This window comes from Anolis carolinensis, chromosome 1 (assembly GCF_035594765.1).
Source record: "Anolis carolinensis isolate JA03-04 chromosome 1, rAnoCar3.1.pri, whole genome shotgun sequence".
NCBI lineage: Eukaryota > Metazoa > Chordata > Lepidosauria > Squamata > Dactyloidae > Anolis > Anolis carolinensis.
Genome location: NC_085841.1, coordinates 231,189,920 through 231,207,977, shown reverse-complemented (window position 1 = coordinate 231,207,977; position 18,058 = coordinate 231,189,920). Strand labels below are relative to the sequence as shown.

The 18,058-nt window shown below is 42.5% G+C and overlaps 1 long non-coding RNA gene across 1 annotated transcript in view; it reads left to right on the top strand.

Moving 5' to 3' along the window:
* Positions 1–718: 718 nt before the first annotated feature.
* Positions 719–18,058, top strand: part of LOC134296370 (uncharacterized) — a 31,438-nt gene continuing 14,098 nt past the window's right edge. The window contains exons 1-2 of the long non-coding RNA XR_010003104.1: positions 719–988; positions 15,360–15,491. This is a non-coding gene — a long non-coding RNA (uncharacterized LOC134296370). The remainder of the gene's footprint in view (positions 989–15,359; positions 15,492–18,058) is intronic.

Below are 18,058 nucleotides of genomic sequence, written 5' to 3'. Positions count from 1 at the left end.
GATTTCTTTGAAAACAAAGGAAATAATTAACTATCTTCCCACACACTTTCCTACAAGTATTATTTAGCTGAACTAAGAGAGCACAGAGCTGAAGAATGAAAAACAATATAGAATGTTTCATTTATTTCTTAAGTATGTGTTTACCTGGAGACAATAATGATGGCTATGGCTGGATTTGTAGTGTTCTTGGGTTGCTGTTTTTCTGCCCTTGACTATTGCTCCCCCCCCCCCCTTGCTATAGTATAAAGACCTTGGAAGTCTTGCTAAAGTGTTTTATCACTTGCTAATTCCTGATTCTTTCTTTAAAGAACTAGTCTTTTGTAATTTATTCTTTTCAAAAAGAGCAGATTATTGCTGCACATTCAAAACTGTAATTTAACTCTGTGAAAGCTGGATTCTCCAAGCGGTTTGGCTGGCTTTTAGGAGTTTTTAAAGAGCATTTTAATGTGTTTTTAAAATGTTTACATCTTTCTATTTGCTCATTGCCTTGAGAACCCTTGTGGGCAGAGAAGGGATACAGATGCAAAAGAAAGCAAGGAAGTTAATTTGCAGTTTTTAAAGTGTAAAATGAACATCAACATCACCTGACATTATCATTATTTTGCCTTAACTAATTTCAGTTGTGACCAAGTAGGTGATGTTCTGTACACAATTATGATGTATCATTGCATCAAATGGAAAGTGTTATACCTTGACTTGTGAGGGCCACTCAATACTTTTTGCAGTTTAATATACTCTCTGTTTACTCTTAATTGTTAAAAAACCTACAAAGACCATTTTGAAATTTAGACTTTAAAGACCCCAACAACTAGCCAATTAGATCATATATCTTCAAACATATTGGGAGAATGTTCATTAGGTTAGAAGAATAGTGGCTTTTCTTTGGAGCTTCACACTGGAAAATGTATTCAGCATGATGAAGGATGGGCTAAGAGGCAAATAACTTTTCTGCAGTGATGTTTCCCTTTAGGGATTATATATCGATCTGGTAAGTGTACAGTGAACTTTTAATAAGCTGAAACCATGGGGAGCAGTTGTGCTTTCTGGAGATCCCATACTGGTTAACTAAAATATGGGAAACATACTACCTAACAGAATGCTGCAAAGGTACCTTTGCTACCTGATTGTGCTTTGTGGCTAGTACTATACAAGACCACCTTTTCAGGCAATGCTTAGATAATGGTTTGTTTCAAGGTGCTGGGGAAACCACACAAAATGGCAGAGGATCTTTCTTTCTTGGCAGTAATACATTAGAATACAATAGTCATTGATAAACCTTGTGGCTTTTTATAAGGTTCTTTGAGGTCCATGCTGTTGGCCACAACAGTTCATCAAAAGTTTTCCAGGAGTGTTGCACCAAAGTGCTAGAAAGCCATACTTTAATCAACCAGAGTCTAACTTGTCAATGATATTATTTTATTGCACCAACAGTAAACTATTCTTCATGCCATAGAACTTCAAATTCTGATTGGGATTCAGTTCTATTTGCTTTGCCTTTGTTGGACTCTTGTGTTATTTATGAACTTATTGATTTATAAGTTTATAATGAAGAGGGGCCGACCAAGGGCAAGATGGATGGATGGTATCCTTGAAGTGACTGGCTTGATCTTGAAGGAGCTGGGGATGGGGATGGCCGACAGGGAGCTCTGGCGTGGGCTGGTCCATGGGGTCACGAAGAGTTGGAAGTGACTGAATGAATAAACAACAACAACAGATTGATTTATTATCAGAAACGGTACAATTGCACTACCATAGTACAATTATTATGTGTATTTGCATTTTTGTGTATTCAAAAAAGTCCCTCTGAGAATAGCTCCGAGATGTACTACTGCCAAGGTTTCTGAGAATCAGCCTAGATGTACTACTGCCAAGGCTTCAAGGTCTCTTACAAACATGCACTATAAGAATCTGTGTATAGACGGCACTTGTTGCAACAAGAAGAGTCAGTTTTAGGCAGAAATGATATGAAAGTGTTGTCCTGAAATCGAGTTGGTTCCTGGCATACCAGCTCCAATGTTTCCCAATCAAGACATGCATTGATAAGGCAGAATCACAGGTCAATTTTATTGCTTCATTGATGAAGAAAGTATGTCAGAGGAAAGAGATCTGGCATGTCTTTCTTTTCATGGCTATCAGTATTTTATGGTCTTTCTTTCACACAAATCAACTTTGTCCTTATTGGCTCAAAGTTACACTCTGTTGTCTCCTTGGTTTGATGTACATTCATTGTAGGTGTGTTTTATAGCAGTAATTGGAGGGTTGTGTAATAGCAAGAAATTTGTTGGAGAAACCTAAATTTGTTGTTTATTGGGTTGTTGTATGTTTTTTGGGCTGTATGGCCATGTTCTAGAAGTATTCTCTCCTGACGTTTCGCCCACATCTATGGCAGGCATCCTCAGAGGTTGTGAAACAAACAAACAAGCAAAAAAGCTTCTTGTCTCACTATTCTTCTTGTTTATAACAGCAACCATAGTTTAATTTGCCTGTGTAGGTTTGAGTCCTGGAACTGGAAGGAATTTATCAGTATTACTTAAAACATCTGCAAAGGCTAATTATAACTATTAATTACATACATATGTATTTTACAAAAGTTTCAGTGAACTGTTGAAGCATCCTTTAACCTTGCTCTGTGAAAATGTGTGCAACTTTTATTCACCCTCAGAAAGTTGACAGATAAAATAATTTAAAGTTTTGATAGAGTATATTATTTTCATGTATGTTGAATTTCTGATTATTCAGGGAATAATTGTTCTGGGTTTCTGCATTTGATACCATTTGGAAAGATACCTGAAGATTTTTCAAAACTGGCACGTAATATTTCATAGATCATAAAGATGGCATGTTGCTTTAGAAAATATGCACAGTATTTCAAAGTCAAGTTGCAATGAAATCTTACATTAGGTTTATTTATTTACCTAGTTAAGTATCCAGACTGATATCAAAATCCAGGTTTTGAAAATTTATATCTTTGGTTCACAATATCAATTTTATCTAAAATTTCAAGTTATTCCACTGGGTCGTTAACATTGTGATCGAGATGACCACCACCACCACCCCCCCCAGGACTTTGTAAAAGATAGTTCAAAAGTCAAGACTTTATGTTCTATATTCCATATATTTTTGGTAGAAGGTGATTGAGACTTTTTACTGGAGTTTACTGTGGATTATCCCTGCACTCTGAGGCAAGAGATAACAACTTCATGAATTGTAAAATCATGCTGCTAAAACTCCACTTTTATGAATTTCCATATTGGGTTCCCCAGATGTTATGAACTTCGTATTTATCAAATGTCTTTCAATTGTTTATATCATTCATGATTCCCCCTTATGCAATGTAACTCACTTTTATGGATTCTCCCTTATTTCCATGAAATCTATCTGTCTGCCTATATGTATTTGTACTCTTTGGGATCCCCGGAAAATATGTATTTTTCCCAGCAGGGTTTATATTCCAACTTTGTTTTATTTTTCATTTTATTTCATATAATTGTCAAGTCATGAAATTAAATAGGAAATATTCTGAACTCAACCTGAACCCTAGAACCCATCCCAGCTCCTATGACCCAGCTTCCCCTTCCCAAAAACAAAAGGTGATTCGCCCTCAAGGCAAACATTGTCATATCTCCTCCAAAAGGAAATTCCAGGACACCTTAGAAAGGCGCCCTGTGGAGCCTGTCAATTTTGGCTCATCAACACCCATCACCACTTCCCCCCCCTGACACCCCAAGGCATATCTAAAATCTGTATACGTGACAGGAACCCCTGATTGCTGTCATTAATCCCTTTAGAAATCAGTCTAGCAGGAATTAATATGATATTTCCTGCCCTGTCACTTCATTGTTCCAATAACTCCCGCCTTCCCCTTCCTGATTGGCCCGGGTAGAGACAAAAAGCAGCTCTCTATTGGGCCAGCAGAGCAAGGCGGGAAACGAAAGCCCGCCTCGTTCAACACTCTAGCCTATCCGCGATCAGATGGGCGGGGGAGCGGGGCGGGAAATTCAAAGGGCTGTCAGACTGAAATTTTGTATAAATATGGCTGTATTTTGATTATATGGTACGCTAGTAGACTGAATGATCACTACTAGTGTCCTTTTCAGCTGAATCGCTCAATAAAGACTCCTTGGCGGATTTTCCTTCAACTTTGGCGGACCTTCTTCATTTCGGCTCCAGGTTGTATTGCGGCTCATATTCTCCTATTGGCTCCGCCAAGGTCCGTTCTCTCAGGACCGGATCGGCTCTCTCCTTAAGGGGCCCGATCCCCTAGAAACGCGGTCGACAACAACATCAAGTTGCTAATGGAGTAATTCATCTTAGAAAAATACAAATGCAGAATTTGGGCTCCATATCTGATTTCCTGATGAACATCAAATAGTTCAGTCACATGCATTGTTAATAGTCAGTCTTTAAAATGTTGCTTAAATGATATGTTCAATTAGGTTTAAATTGATAATAGGCCACTTTGTATTAAAAACATGTAGCTTCTGTCAGGGCCATCGTAATCCCAGTCCCCTGAAAACAAGGCATTTTAGCTCAGTTTTTTTTTCTTTTAAAAAGGATGAAAATAACTGAAACTGATTACTAAATCTCTGATTAACTCTTGCAGGCTGTATAGTCTGTAGTTATTTAAGGCCACCTTTAATTCTGGTGCTGATTGTAGGTGTAATGTATCATTGCAGAGCAGTGGTTCTCAACCTGTGGGTCCCCAGGTGTTTTTTGTCTACAATTCCCATAAATCCCAACAAATTTACCAGCTGTTATGATTTCTGGGAGTTGAAGACCAAAATATCTCAGGACCCACAGGTTGAGAACCATTGTTCTAAAGTCAATAACATGTTTTATTGATTAGCCCATTGACCGTATCAAAACATTTAACTCATAGACATACAACCAGAAATTAAAATAAACAGTTGTTCAGAAATAACTTGAATAACAACAACGTTTAAACCAAGTTTCTGCAACTAAGTTAGGCCTGGAGGGTTGTTCCAGAGGCTAGATGGGCAGTTTTGTTCATTAGCTCAACAAAAAACTAAAGTGTTGTATTTCAAAGTGTCATTTACTCAGCCTTGTAAAAAATGGCTATAAGTGTATAGTCACCACCATTTAATATTCTTGACTTTATTGGAAGATGTAAAGGCAAGAAGCAGTTCCACTCAGGGCTCATCTACATATACACCCAAATTTGCAGTTGGTCCAGAGCAGAAATTATTTGCACTGATTCCAGATTCAGTGGAGCTATTCAGATTCTCCACTGCAGCACTAGTGGCAGCAGAGTCCAGACCATCTAATCAGGTGGGAACTAGTTCAGCCCTATTGGATGGTCACCCTAACCTGATTTCTTGCATCTGTCTTGTATGTATGCGTGTGTTCATATTGTATGTTTTACATGTTTTGATATGGTCAAAAGTGACTAATCAATAAAGAATTGTTGTTGTTGAGACCACACTGCATCTGTTGCTGGTCAGGGACCCAGTTTCCTTTGCTGTCATCAGCAAAGATGCATAAATGTGTGGCTGCCATGAGACCGACCCCCAGGGGTTGAGAAGGATGGGATACAAATGTATGAAATAATAACAATAATAATACACGACCAAAGAGAAGGAAGTTGGATTGAGTAAGCAGCAATGTGGACAACATGGCTGCAATTCATCCCCTTTCCTCTGGGCTCCCAAGTGCAGAGAAAAGCACATGGCAGTGCTGGCCCATGGGGACAGCAGATTGGTACAATCTGAAGTTTCACTGAAACTCTGGAGCATTCCCCAACTTCTTATAATGTGGGGTAAAACTGGGTTAACCCCCTTTACCCTGTGTTACAAATTGGAAGTCCCTAGGCATTATCTGTTCAACTTCCGATCCAATATGGGGTTTGGGGCCTGTATAGACAAGCCCTAAGGAAGTGTAGAAGAGGAAAATCATTACCTGACACCTTTGAGAAAATGTTATTTCGGCTCTGGAACTCCCTCCCCAGGGAGATTAGGTTGACGCCCTCCCTACTATCCTTTAAGAAACAGTTGAAAACCTGGATGTTTGGGCTGGCCTTTGGAGAGACAGCCATTGGATGACCAGCTTCATTATAATTCTATTTTGAATGTTATTAGGTTCCTTTCATTGGAATATTTTAATCTAATGATTTTATCTTATATTGCTGCTATAGTCCCCCCCACCTTTGAAGTTGACTGAATTGCATTGGTGGTTGTTTGATATTATTACTATTGATATTATTACTGTTGTATAAACCTTTGTTTTAACTTCTGTTTTATCATCTTCTTGTGTTTTAAACTGTGTGTATTGTTTATGTATTTGCGCTGTTACTTTTGTAACGTTGTGAGCCGCGCCGAGTTCCCACGGGGAGATGGTGGCGGGGTATAAAGTATTATTATTATTATTATTATTATTATTATTATTATTAATTTCTGTAATAAAGAAAGGTGTGCAGCCTATTATTTAAACAACACTGTTCCATACTGCAGCATTGCAAATAAGCCCAGAGAATTTAGTAGTCAGCAAAAGATTTTTACTTGACTGTTAAGATGCAGTAGCAGTGTTTCTTTGTTGGTCACAACGGAAAAGAAGCTACTTTCTCTCTGACAGCTTCAAAAGGCAGAGAGCTTCCTCCCCCTTTTTCAGTTTGGACTGGCAGAAGAAGGAAACCCTTGAGTAACATGTCCTTGTTTTAACCAGCCAACCACAGGTATTCCCATGCAAGCTGCAGGGGAGGGAATGCCCCTTTTTTGACAGTCAGCTTGAAAACAATTGGATGGGTGGAGAAGAAAGCAGAACATTGCTTCTGTCATAGCCTATTCACAAACCTGCATGAAATGCATTGTTGACCATGGCTACCAGGAAAATCGTTAATTAAATTTCCCCACTGGCTTAGTCATGTGAGGGGAACATTTGTTTGATGGCCTCACAATAATTTTTTTTATCGTGTCAGAAGTGACTTGAGAACATACTGCAAGTCACTTCTGGTGTGAGAGAATTGGCCGTCTACAGAAACATTACCCAAAGGACGCCCGGATGTGATAGGTGGGAGGCTTTTCTCATGTCCTCGCAAATCAGAACTGACACACGGGAGCTTGCCCCATTTTGTGGATTCAAACTGGTAACCTTCAGGTCAGCAACCTAACCTTCAGGTCAGCAATCCAGCCAGCACAAGGGTTTAACCCATTGTGCCACTGGAGCTCCTCTCACAAAAAATAAGGCAAGGATTAGCTTTGGGCACTTTTGCTTCAAATGGGGTACAAGAATGCCCCAAAACATGTCAGCATAATAATAATAATAATATAATAATAACTTTATTTTTATACCCCGCCCCATCTCCCCGAAGGGACTCGGGGCGGCTTACATGGGGCCTTGCCCGATAAAACAATCAAATATCAAAACACAGCAATAAAACAGTTATCCAATAAAAACATCAATTACAGTAAAAACAATCGTTAAAATCAACATAAAACATACAATATTAACACTGGAGACTAATTCATAGAACCCAGGCAACGTGCAACGTGTGCCGAAATGGGCCGAAATGGGGAAGGTAATTTCACAGTTAAAATGGACAAAGTGCAATATAGCATTGGCAACACCTCAAGAATGGGGCTATTATAAAATGGGCAGATCGATCAGTCCAACACCAGATTAAGTATCAAAGGCCTTTTGAAAGAGCCAGGTTTTTAAGCTCCTACGGAAGGAGAGGAGGGTGGGGGCTTGCCTGATCTCTCTAGGAAGCGAGTTCCAAAGCCGGGGGGCCACGAAGGAGAAGGCCCTCTCTCTCGTCCCCACCAACCGCGACTGCGAGGGTGGTGGGAGCGAGAGGAGGGCCTCCCCCGACGAGCGAAGAGAACGTGTGGGTTCATAGGGGGAGATGCGGTCTCTAAGGTAGGTGGTTCCCAAACCGTTTAGGGCTTTGTAGGTGATAACCTGCACCTTGAATTGGGCCCGGAAAGTAAACGGCAGCCAGTGGAGCTCCTTAAACAGAGGCGTTGAACGTGCCCTGTAATTCGCTCCAGTTAGAAGCCTGGCTGCCGATCGCTGTACTAGTTGTAATTTCCGGGCCGTCTTCAAAGGCAGCCCCATGTAGAGCGCATTGCAATAGTCCAGTCTAGAGGTAACTAAGGCATGGACCACCATGGTCAGATCAGACTTCTCGAGGTATGGTCGCAGCTGGCGCACAAGTTTTAGTTGTGCAAAGGCCCTCCCGGCCACGGCCGACACCTGATCCTCAAGCGTCAGCCCCGAATCCAGGAGTACCCCCAAGCTGCGGACCTGCGCCTTCAGGGGGAGTGCGACCCCGTCAAGCACAGGTTGCCACCCAATACCCCGATCGGTCGCACGACTGACCTGGAGGACCTCTGTCTTGTCAGGATTAAGTCTCAGTTTGTTCACCCTCATCCAGGCCAACACAGCGGCCAGACACTGGTCCAGAATCCGAGGGGCTTCCTTGGATTTAGGTGGAAAAGAGTAGTAGAGTTGGGTGTCATCCGCGTAGAGATGGCACCGTACTCCGAAACTCCGGATGACCTCTCCCAGCGGTTTCATGTAGATGTTAAAAAGCATGGGGGACAAAATAGAACCTTGCGGGACCCCACAGGTCAATGGCCAGGGGTCCGAGCAGGTGTCCCCCAGCTTCACCAACTGGGAACGACCCTCCAGAAAGGACTGGAGCCACTGGAGTGCAGTACCCCCAAGGCCCATCCCAGAGAGCCGCCCCAGAAGGATACCATGGTCGATGGTATCGAAAGCCGCTGAGATGTCCAAGAGAACCAGCAGGGTCACACTCCCCCTGTCCAGCTCCCTGCAGAGGTCATCCACCAAGGCGACCAAAGCCGTCTCGGTACTGAACCCAGGCCTGAAGCCAGACTGCGATTGGTCCAGAAAATCCGTATCTTCCAAGAATCCCTGGAGCTGAGAGGCAACCACCCGCTCCAAGACCTTGCCCAAGAATGGTAGGTTAGAGATTGGCCTGTAGTTACACGGATTGGTCGGATCCAATGAGGCCTTCTTCAGAATAGGCCTTACCACTGCTTGTTTTAGGCTAGATGGAAATTTGCCCTGCCCCAAAGAGGCATTAATTATTGCCACAAACCAATCAACTAACCCACCACTGGCCTGTTTTAAAAGCCAAGATGGGCAGGGATCTAGGGCACAGGTAGTCGCCCTCACCGCTCCAAGAATCTTGTCCACATCATCAGGTTGCACTAACTGAAACGAATCCCACAAGATCGAACAGACAGATGCCTCGGTTACCTCACCTGGCAATGCATCAAGACTGGCGTCCAAGTCGGAACGAATCTGAGTGACTTTGTCTGCAAAATGGTGAGCGAACTCGCTACACCGAGTTGCCGAGGAGTCAGGTGCCCCTCCATCCTGAGAAGGGTGGAGGAGCTCCCCAACAACTCGGAACAACTCAGAAGATCTATTTGTTGCAGACACGATGCGGGCAGTCGTGAAAACCTTCCTGGCTGCCCGCAACGCCGCGGAATAAGCCCTAATAGCGGCTTTAGACCGTGCTCGGTCAGAAACGTCACGAGTTCTCCGCCAGCGCCACTCTAGTCTCCTTCTCCCACATTTCATCTCCGCCAGCTCCCCGGTGAACCAGGGAGCCGGGGCAACTCCACGCAGCGAGAGGGGACGTTCGGGAGCGATCATGTCAATAGCCCTGGACAACTCGGTATTATAACGAGCGACCAAGGCATCGACAGGATCGTCAGCCTCCATAGCAGACAGAACCCCAAGAGACGTCAGGAGTCCCTCAGGATCCATAAGTCTCCTGGGGCGGACCATCTTAATGGGTCCACCACCCCTGCGGAGGTTTGAGGACATGGTGAGTCTTAAACTGATCAGATAATGGTCAGACCATGACAATGGAAGAATAGTTTGCTCTTCCACTCTGACCAAACCGTCGCCCACAACAAAGACCAGGTCGAGTGTATGACCAGCTTGATGGGTGGGACCCGATATTACTTGGGACAGCCCCATGGTCGTCATGGCGGCCATGAATTCCTGAGCCGCACCTGTCAAGGTGGCCTCAGCGTGGATATTGAAGTCACCCAATACCAAAAGGCGCTGGGAGCCCAACACCACGCTAGAGACCACCTCCGCTAGCTCAGGTAGGGAGACTGCTGTGTCGCGGGGTGGACGGTACACCAGCAGAATCCCCAAACTGTCCTGGGTACCCACCTTCAAGTGGAGACACTCAAACCCAGCAGATTGCGGAACGGCGCATCTGACCAGGGTGATGGACTGCCGAAAGACCACCGCAACCCCACCTCCCCGCCCTCCAGGCCTGGCCTGCTGATGCACCCCGAAACCCGGAGGACAAAGCTGGGTAAGGTTTACCCCACCCAGTTCATCCAACCAGGTCTCGGTGATGCAAGCCAGATCCGCCTGCTCATCCAGGATTAAGTCCTGGATAATTGCAGATTTCCCACTGACGGATCTGGCATTAAGCAGCAGTACCTTCAACCCGGAGGGGCTGCCATGGAGGCTACCACACCTAACCTTCTCCAGGGTCGCAAGACACCTGTTGCGCTTCTCCCTGGGAAACTGTTGGCCGCACCCCCTCCTCCCCCACATGACCTCGATGGAACCCTCGATGGAACCCTCCCCCCCCCGGACCCCACCCCCCAGAGATCCTGGCTCTACTGAAAGGTTATTAAGAGGGCCTAGTCAGCTCCCTGAATTCAAAGGGCTGCAAGGATCTCCATCTTGTGAAGTGTCTAGAGAAGGGGACAGATAGAGCCTATCAAAGGAGGGAGATCTCTCGAAGCAGCTTGACAAGGTGTTAAAAAGCAGGGCTTGTGGACAGGGTATGGAGAGGGGTTGAGCAGATTTAACTGAAAGCGAATTTACATGGGAAGAGGACCTGCACAAAGGGTTAAACATCCTGTTTGACTTAGCCGGGGCTCGGGTATGTGAGGGCAGGTTGGGCATAAGAGGGCGAGTCGAGGGGTCTGCAATTACCCTTCTGATGGTGATACCCCAAGAGTTCAGCCGGGATCTGAGAGCCCATAGTTCTTCTATTAACCGCTTGTCCTCAAAGGTGGTAATGAGGTGAGTCGAGTGATCATAGGATTGGAAGTCCTTGTAAAGCCAAGAGATGGTCTTAATCTTAATTTCTTTCAGGCTCCTAGAAAGAATTTGGGCCAAGGACCTCCGAATCCCTCTTTTTGAGGTCCATCTGCCTCTATTCAGTTGAAAGTCTTTGATATCAAATGCCAGTTGTTCCACTTGAAACGGATGGTCATAATGGCATCCTGCAGACCAGAGGGGAAAGTCCATCCCCAACGAAGTGTTCATTATCTGCTTTGGTGCTCCCGTTTCAAAATCCATACTCTTATCTTTTCCCTGTCCATGTTGTTCACCAGACAGATCTCCTCGTCCCTCAGCTTCCCCATTGTCTAGTATTTCATCCTTGCTACCCTTACGTTGTCCAATCTCTCCCTCTCCGATCATATCTGAGGGCCAACTGATCTCCGTTGAGTTATGTCCAATGATATTAATTCCCTCCCCAGGGGTATCATGCTGAGGAAAGCATGTCCTCTAGACGGTGCTTGGGGGAAATACTTTTTGTGGGAGAAGGTGTGGTGATGGCTGAAGCCCTCCAAGTTCCCTGGGAAGTTCATTGTAGTCCCCTGGTCTTCCAGAGTTGTCTACTTCTGAAGTAGCTCCACAATTTATTAAAAATAATAAGAAAAATCAGCAGAAAATAATTGGCATGTAGAGTAGAGTCTCACTTATCCAACACTCGCTTATCCAACGTTCTGGATTATCCAACACATTTTTGTAGTCAATGTTTTCAATAAATCATGATATTTTGGTGCTAAATTCGTAAATACAGTAATTACTATATAGCATTATTTCATATTGAAGTACTTTTTCTCTCAAATTTGTTGTAAAGCATGATGTTTTGGTGCTTAATTTGTAAAATCATAACCTAATTTGATGTTTAATAGGCTTTTCCTTAATCCCTCCTTATTATCCAACATATTTGCTTATCCAACGTTCTGCCGGCCCGTTTATGTTGGATAAGTGAGACTCTACTGTACTTGTAATCTTCTCTAAGCTAGCTACCAAAGCCTGTCAGAAGGGCAAATACCCCCAGCCTAGGGAAAGGAATGAAGCAACATTTCCACTTCTCTTCCTTAGTTACCCCATACATGTGGAGGATGATCTGGCAAGAATTACCCTCATCCAATGCCTCACAGCTCTGGATAAATGCTGATGGTTGACTATATCCAGCCATATCCTGCATATGGGTCGCATATTCCTAGAGAGCAGGTCTGTGACCTCACCAGTCTTTGAAAAAGAACCTCTGGAAGCACACCAACTCCACCACCTGCTCATACTTGCCACAGAAGACAGATAAGGAACCCCATCATCTTCCACCCATTCAAGACAAAAGCCCGAAGACCTCTCTGCAGAATAGAGAGAAATTAATAGTTTCTAGATACAGATGAACTATTTCTACCCTGTATGTTCAACTTTAGAAGATAAACATTCCCAGATAGGAAAATGGCACCTTCCTGTTGCATTGAAGTTAGCAAGATTATACTTTCTTTCTTGTCCTATTTAATCCCTTGGAGTTTTCTTTCCTACTCCACGGCCTTCATGCCGATGTATCTGACTAGGCAAACTAAACACCTGCTCTGGGCTGCAAAACAAGAGCCTTTTCTTTGATTAAACCCAGATCATTACACCTCAAATGAAGCATCGACACTTGTCTGTGAAGAAGAGACTCAAATTGCTGCTGGAACAGGGTCTGGAGAAGGCAATGCCTTCCCATGACAAGTTTGCCAAGCCAGTAAATGGAGACATAAGGACTCATTCTCAGCTGGGTGTCAGAAGCAGATGCTGCTGCTTTGTGTTTGATCCAACAGAGCAAGCTACATCCACAGATGAGGTCTCAGACTGTTTCAGCAACCTTCATGAAATAACAACAAATTTAACTTCAAGAAGACTTACGTGTGTCTGTAAGAAATCAGCCATAGGTATGGACTGTTGAATGATTGGCTTAAAAGCTGTTTGATGCCATATTTTGCCCTCTTTTCTTGGTTGGCTCATTCTTGATTTGTATTCTTCCAGCCTCACTAGTTAAATTTTCTTGCTAAGTCTGTAGGAATCCGAATCATATAGTATTAAGTACTTTATTATGGCATAGATGCACAAAAATGAATTTGCAACTCAGTTCTCCAATTTCAGTTCTTGGCTTAGTCTATTTTGGAATTAATTCATTGAACAGAGAAGTACAAAGAAATTAGCAGATAAAGCAATGAAATCAGATGGAACCTATTGTCACTTTGATAACAGTAGCTTATCTTGAAGTGGAGAGGTAGTGGTGATTTTTAAGTATAAATTTAACAATTCTTAAACTAGACCTTTGATAAGATTTGGATGTAATTGGAAATGAACACTGATTTTCTGCTTTGGAAACTCTGAGTCATTAAACTTCAAGGCCAGGAAAAATTATTGCTGCTGTCACTCCCTAACACTTCACACAGAGACTCTGAACTGTAATTTGTAATTCACAAACAGTTCGTCGGAAAGCATGACAATAGTTCTGAACTGTCACCAAGTAACTGGCTCAGCATCTTGCTGTGTTCTGATGACCTTGCATCCTTAATCATAATTGAGAGTCAAGTGACTTTTATGGGACATGAATTTTAATTAGACTTCACATTAGCACTGACAATACTTTGTCTAGAATTCCTCTGATTGTGGTAATTAATTGGCTGTGGTGAGTCAGCTCCTGTCTTACAGAATCCATTGAACAACATCTTTTCAAATATTTATAAAGATATTTTAGTGTACATTAGAGAAAGCAACGTTCTCATTTTAACTGCAAATGGAAATTGTGTAATTATCACACATGGGAATCCTTTTGATTGTTAGTTGAAATCCAATCCCTAAACCACAATCACCTGGCTACCGGTATCTATTGTGTTCCAAATTGAAGATACAGCTATATTCTAACCACAAAATTGCCAAGAACCCGGCAGAAGAGTAGATGAGTGGAGTACAGTATTTTACGACCCCTGGAATGCAGTGTTTGGGCTAATCTAGACTGGTCACATACGTCAAGAGGTAGCTGCTTTCATTGCTGTATTTACCATTTTATTTTTCAAGATCTGAGTGATATTTCTCTTGACCTAATGTATAGCTCAGGAATTCCTGTCAATTATCACATCTTTCTTAGGAGTCAAATAGATTGGCATTTGGCACCAAAATCTAGGATGCTGCTTCAAACTAGTCCTCGATCCAATGGAGATGTTTACATGCTCCACTTTCAAATTACACCAGTGGAATCCAGTTCATCAAGTTGGGCTGAAACTGTTTTTGCCTTGCTGTACAATTACCCTTACCTTTGTGGTTGTTTGTCACAATGACAGCAGTCATGGAACTCCGGAGAGCTTTCGATTTGGCCAGGTACCTTTTTTGACATTGGATGGCGGTCTGGGCTTTGATTGGGTATTGATTGCATATTTAATGTGATCATCTTCCTGGAAGGTGCTCTGCCAGACTCAGCTTTCTTGTGAGCCAACACAGGTTTTCCTTTCAGAATTGACTTGCAGTTGCACCATCCATATTGACTTCAGTGGATACCAATTTTTGATTACTTCTGCAGATAAGGGGTTGCACCAGAGGAAATGTTGAATATTATACAAGCACCAGAATTTTTTTTGTGTGCCAGAATTCAATTGTTTTGCAGTTCAGCGTCAAATATCCAGTATATATCACATATGTAAGAATGCCAGTTTAATCCATTTCAATTCTATGCTGAAATATAAGAAATTGCAGGAAAGTCAAATGGTTATGTGCTTGTGAAAACTTCTGTGAGGTCTTGTGCACCAGATTATACATTCACCTCAGTCCTTACATGGACACAATGTTCAAGCTCCCTTGCAGCTATTTAAGACTCTTTTCATTCCCTGCTAATTATAATATAATTTTGTATGAAACTGATGTTTTAATTCAAGCATTTGAAAATAGGATGGGTTTTGTTTTTTTAAAAATGTGTCCTTCCCAGCAGGTTAAAATTAGGATGGATGGATGGCTAGCAGGGGTGGGTGAAGACTGTAACATTTTTGTTTCTTTCTGTGCCATCTGTCTCCATCTCATTACACATTCACATCAGTCTCACCATGCTAGAGCATGGATCCACTTTAAATCCAGTTTCTGCTTCCAGCAGAATTCTGGGATTTGTAGTTTAGTGAGATCTAGGGCATGTCTAGCTGAGCAGTTTAAAGGCCTCCTAAACTACAAGCTCCAGAATTCCACAAGAGGCAGATACTGGATTTAAAATGGATCCATGTTCTAGTATAATTAAACTTGAGAAATTGTGACATAACATCTAGTGTTGCTTTCAGCAGGAAAGATGTATCCTGGACAAAAAATTAACAGGGGAGTGGAACATCCAACAGCATCTGCATCCCAAACACCTAAACTAAAACCTTATGAAGAAGCTCTTTTGATTGTGTTCGAGAAAGAGAAACGTCAAGGTAAACATTTTTTTTTAAAAAAAACAACCTAAAATAGCTTAGGGACTGTCTCCAGTATAAATTGGAGGAAATCTGGGGAGGGATACAACATCTAACATAATAACCTATGTAATAATCAGAGCAACCAAAAATGAACCAATTCTTTTTTACTCAATTTTAAATAGAATCTGAGAAAGGTATTTGGATGGGCAATGTGAAGCCATGGGGCACACGCTGACAATCTGAATGAACCCTTTAATTTTCTAGTCACCTTTATGATAGCAAATGTGAAACTGAAACTAAAGTAGCAGTGAAGTGCGTCTCTCAATTAGAAAAAAGTATGAACCAAGCAATTTTTATCCTTCATTGGTTGTGGTATTACGTCTGATATCAAATGTATGTGTGCGTGAAGTATGTGTGTATGGAGGACTCCTTCTCTGTAATCTACTTGTTTGTTGTAGTGATGTGTTTGCATGTTCACAACATCAACACAAGGTTAGTTGGATAATAGTTCCATCTACACAGGAGATGCTGCTTTCATTGCAGTTAATTTAACATTGTTAACTTTCAGTCAAAAGTCGATAGGAATATGCTATATTGCATATAAGACAAATTTCCAATTGGATTTTGTATCTTGCTCTACTCTACTACTCTTTTCCACCTAATTCTATGGAAGCTCCCCGAATCCTAAACCAGCTGTAACGGACTGGATGAGAGTCAACAAGCTGAGACTTAATCCAGACAAGACAGAGGTCCTCTTGGTCAGTCATGAGGCCGATTGGGGTATAGGGTGGCAACCTGTGCTCAATGGGGTCACACTCTCCTTAAGGACACAGGTCCGCAGTCCGGGGGGTCCATTTGGATTCATTGCTGATTCCTGAAACTCAGGTGTCAGTGGTGGCTGGGAGGGCCTTCGCACAAGTAAAACTTGTGTGCCAACTGCAGCCATACCTCAAAAAGCCTGACTTGGCCATGGTGGTCCACATCTTAGTTACATCCAGAATGGATTACTGTAATGCACTCTACATGGGGCTGCCTTTGAAGACGACTCAGAAACTGCTGTTAGTGCAAAGGTCTGCACTCAGATTACTAACTGGGTTGAGTTTTAGAGAGCATACCATGGCCCTCCTAAAGCAGCTCCACTAGCTTCTGACCAGTTTCCGGGCCCAGTTCAAAGTGCAGTTGATTATCTATAAAGCCCTATACGCTTTGAGTCCAACCTATCTTCATGATTGCATCTCCTTCTATGAACTGATGCAGGCATTGAGATCTGCTGGAGAGGCCCTTCTCTCTGTCCCACCACCATCTCAAATACGGTTAGTGGGGATGAGAGAGAGAGGGCCTTCTCAGTGGTGGCACCCTAGCTCTGGAATGTCCTTCCTAGAGGGCATTCCAGAGCCCCTTCGATTCAAGCCTTCCATTCCAGCTTAAAAACATGGCTTTTAAAGAAAGCCTTTGATCTTACATAGGTTCTTAAGGATTAATCCAAGGTCTTACTGTGGGCATTACGTCGGCACCGGGCTGTGTCAATTGAAACAACTTGTTTTTATGACTGCATTTTATGAATTTTGCTCTTTACACTGCAATTATGTATGTGTGTGATTATAATTCTATGATTTAATCATTTTAGATTTATGTATTGTCTATATGTGACACTTCGCTGTATTTTGTTAGCTACTCGAAGTCCCTTTGGGGAAATGGTGGGCAGGGTAGAAATAAAATTTATTATTATTATTGCTGGGTACTTTAAATATTCTTCTTATTAAAAGTGATTAAGAATAATGGTCAGACTGGCATTTCTTCTTCCGAGTCACTGAAAAAATAATTAATTTTTATAAGCCATTTATAGGAAGTATTTGCTGAAAAAAAGGAAACTATAATTAGGAACTAATATTAATTAACAGTTAACATAGAGATTAGTAAGAATATAAAGAATGGTATTCCCCATAGTAACCTATGGCTGCGAGAGCTGGACCATAAGGAAGGCTGAGCGAAGGAAGATAGACGCTTTTGAACTTTGGTGTTGGAGGAAAATCCTGAGAGTGCCTTGGACCACAAGAAGATCCAACCAGTCCATCCTCTAGGAAATAATGCCCGATTGCTCACTGGAGGGAAGGATATTAGAGGCAAAGTTGAACTATTTTGGCCACATCATGAGAAGACAGGAAAGCTTGGAGAAGATCATGATGCTGGCGAAAAAGGAAGGAAAAAGGAAGAGAGGCCGACCAAGGGCGAGATGGATGGGCGGGATCCTTGAAGTGACTGGCTTGAAGGAACTGGGGATGGCAACGGCCGACAGGGAGCTCTGGCATGGACTGGTCCATGAGGTCACTAAGAGTCAAAAATGACTGAAAGAGTGAGACAACGACAACAACAAAGAATATAAAGTAATCTAAGCGACTGCCAGTGCAGTTAAAAAGTGGAATTCCTCTAAACTGGTTGCATTGCCAAAATAAGGAAACAAAAATAGAATGTCTTATTTGCTTTGGGGAAAAAGGAAAAACAAGTTGATAAGAAGGCAGTAACAAGAAGAGACAACTGAGAAGCAAATAGGGAATGTCATGACTGCGAGCAGTTCTCAAATATTC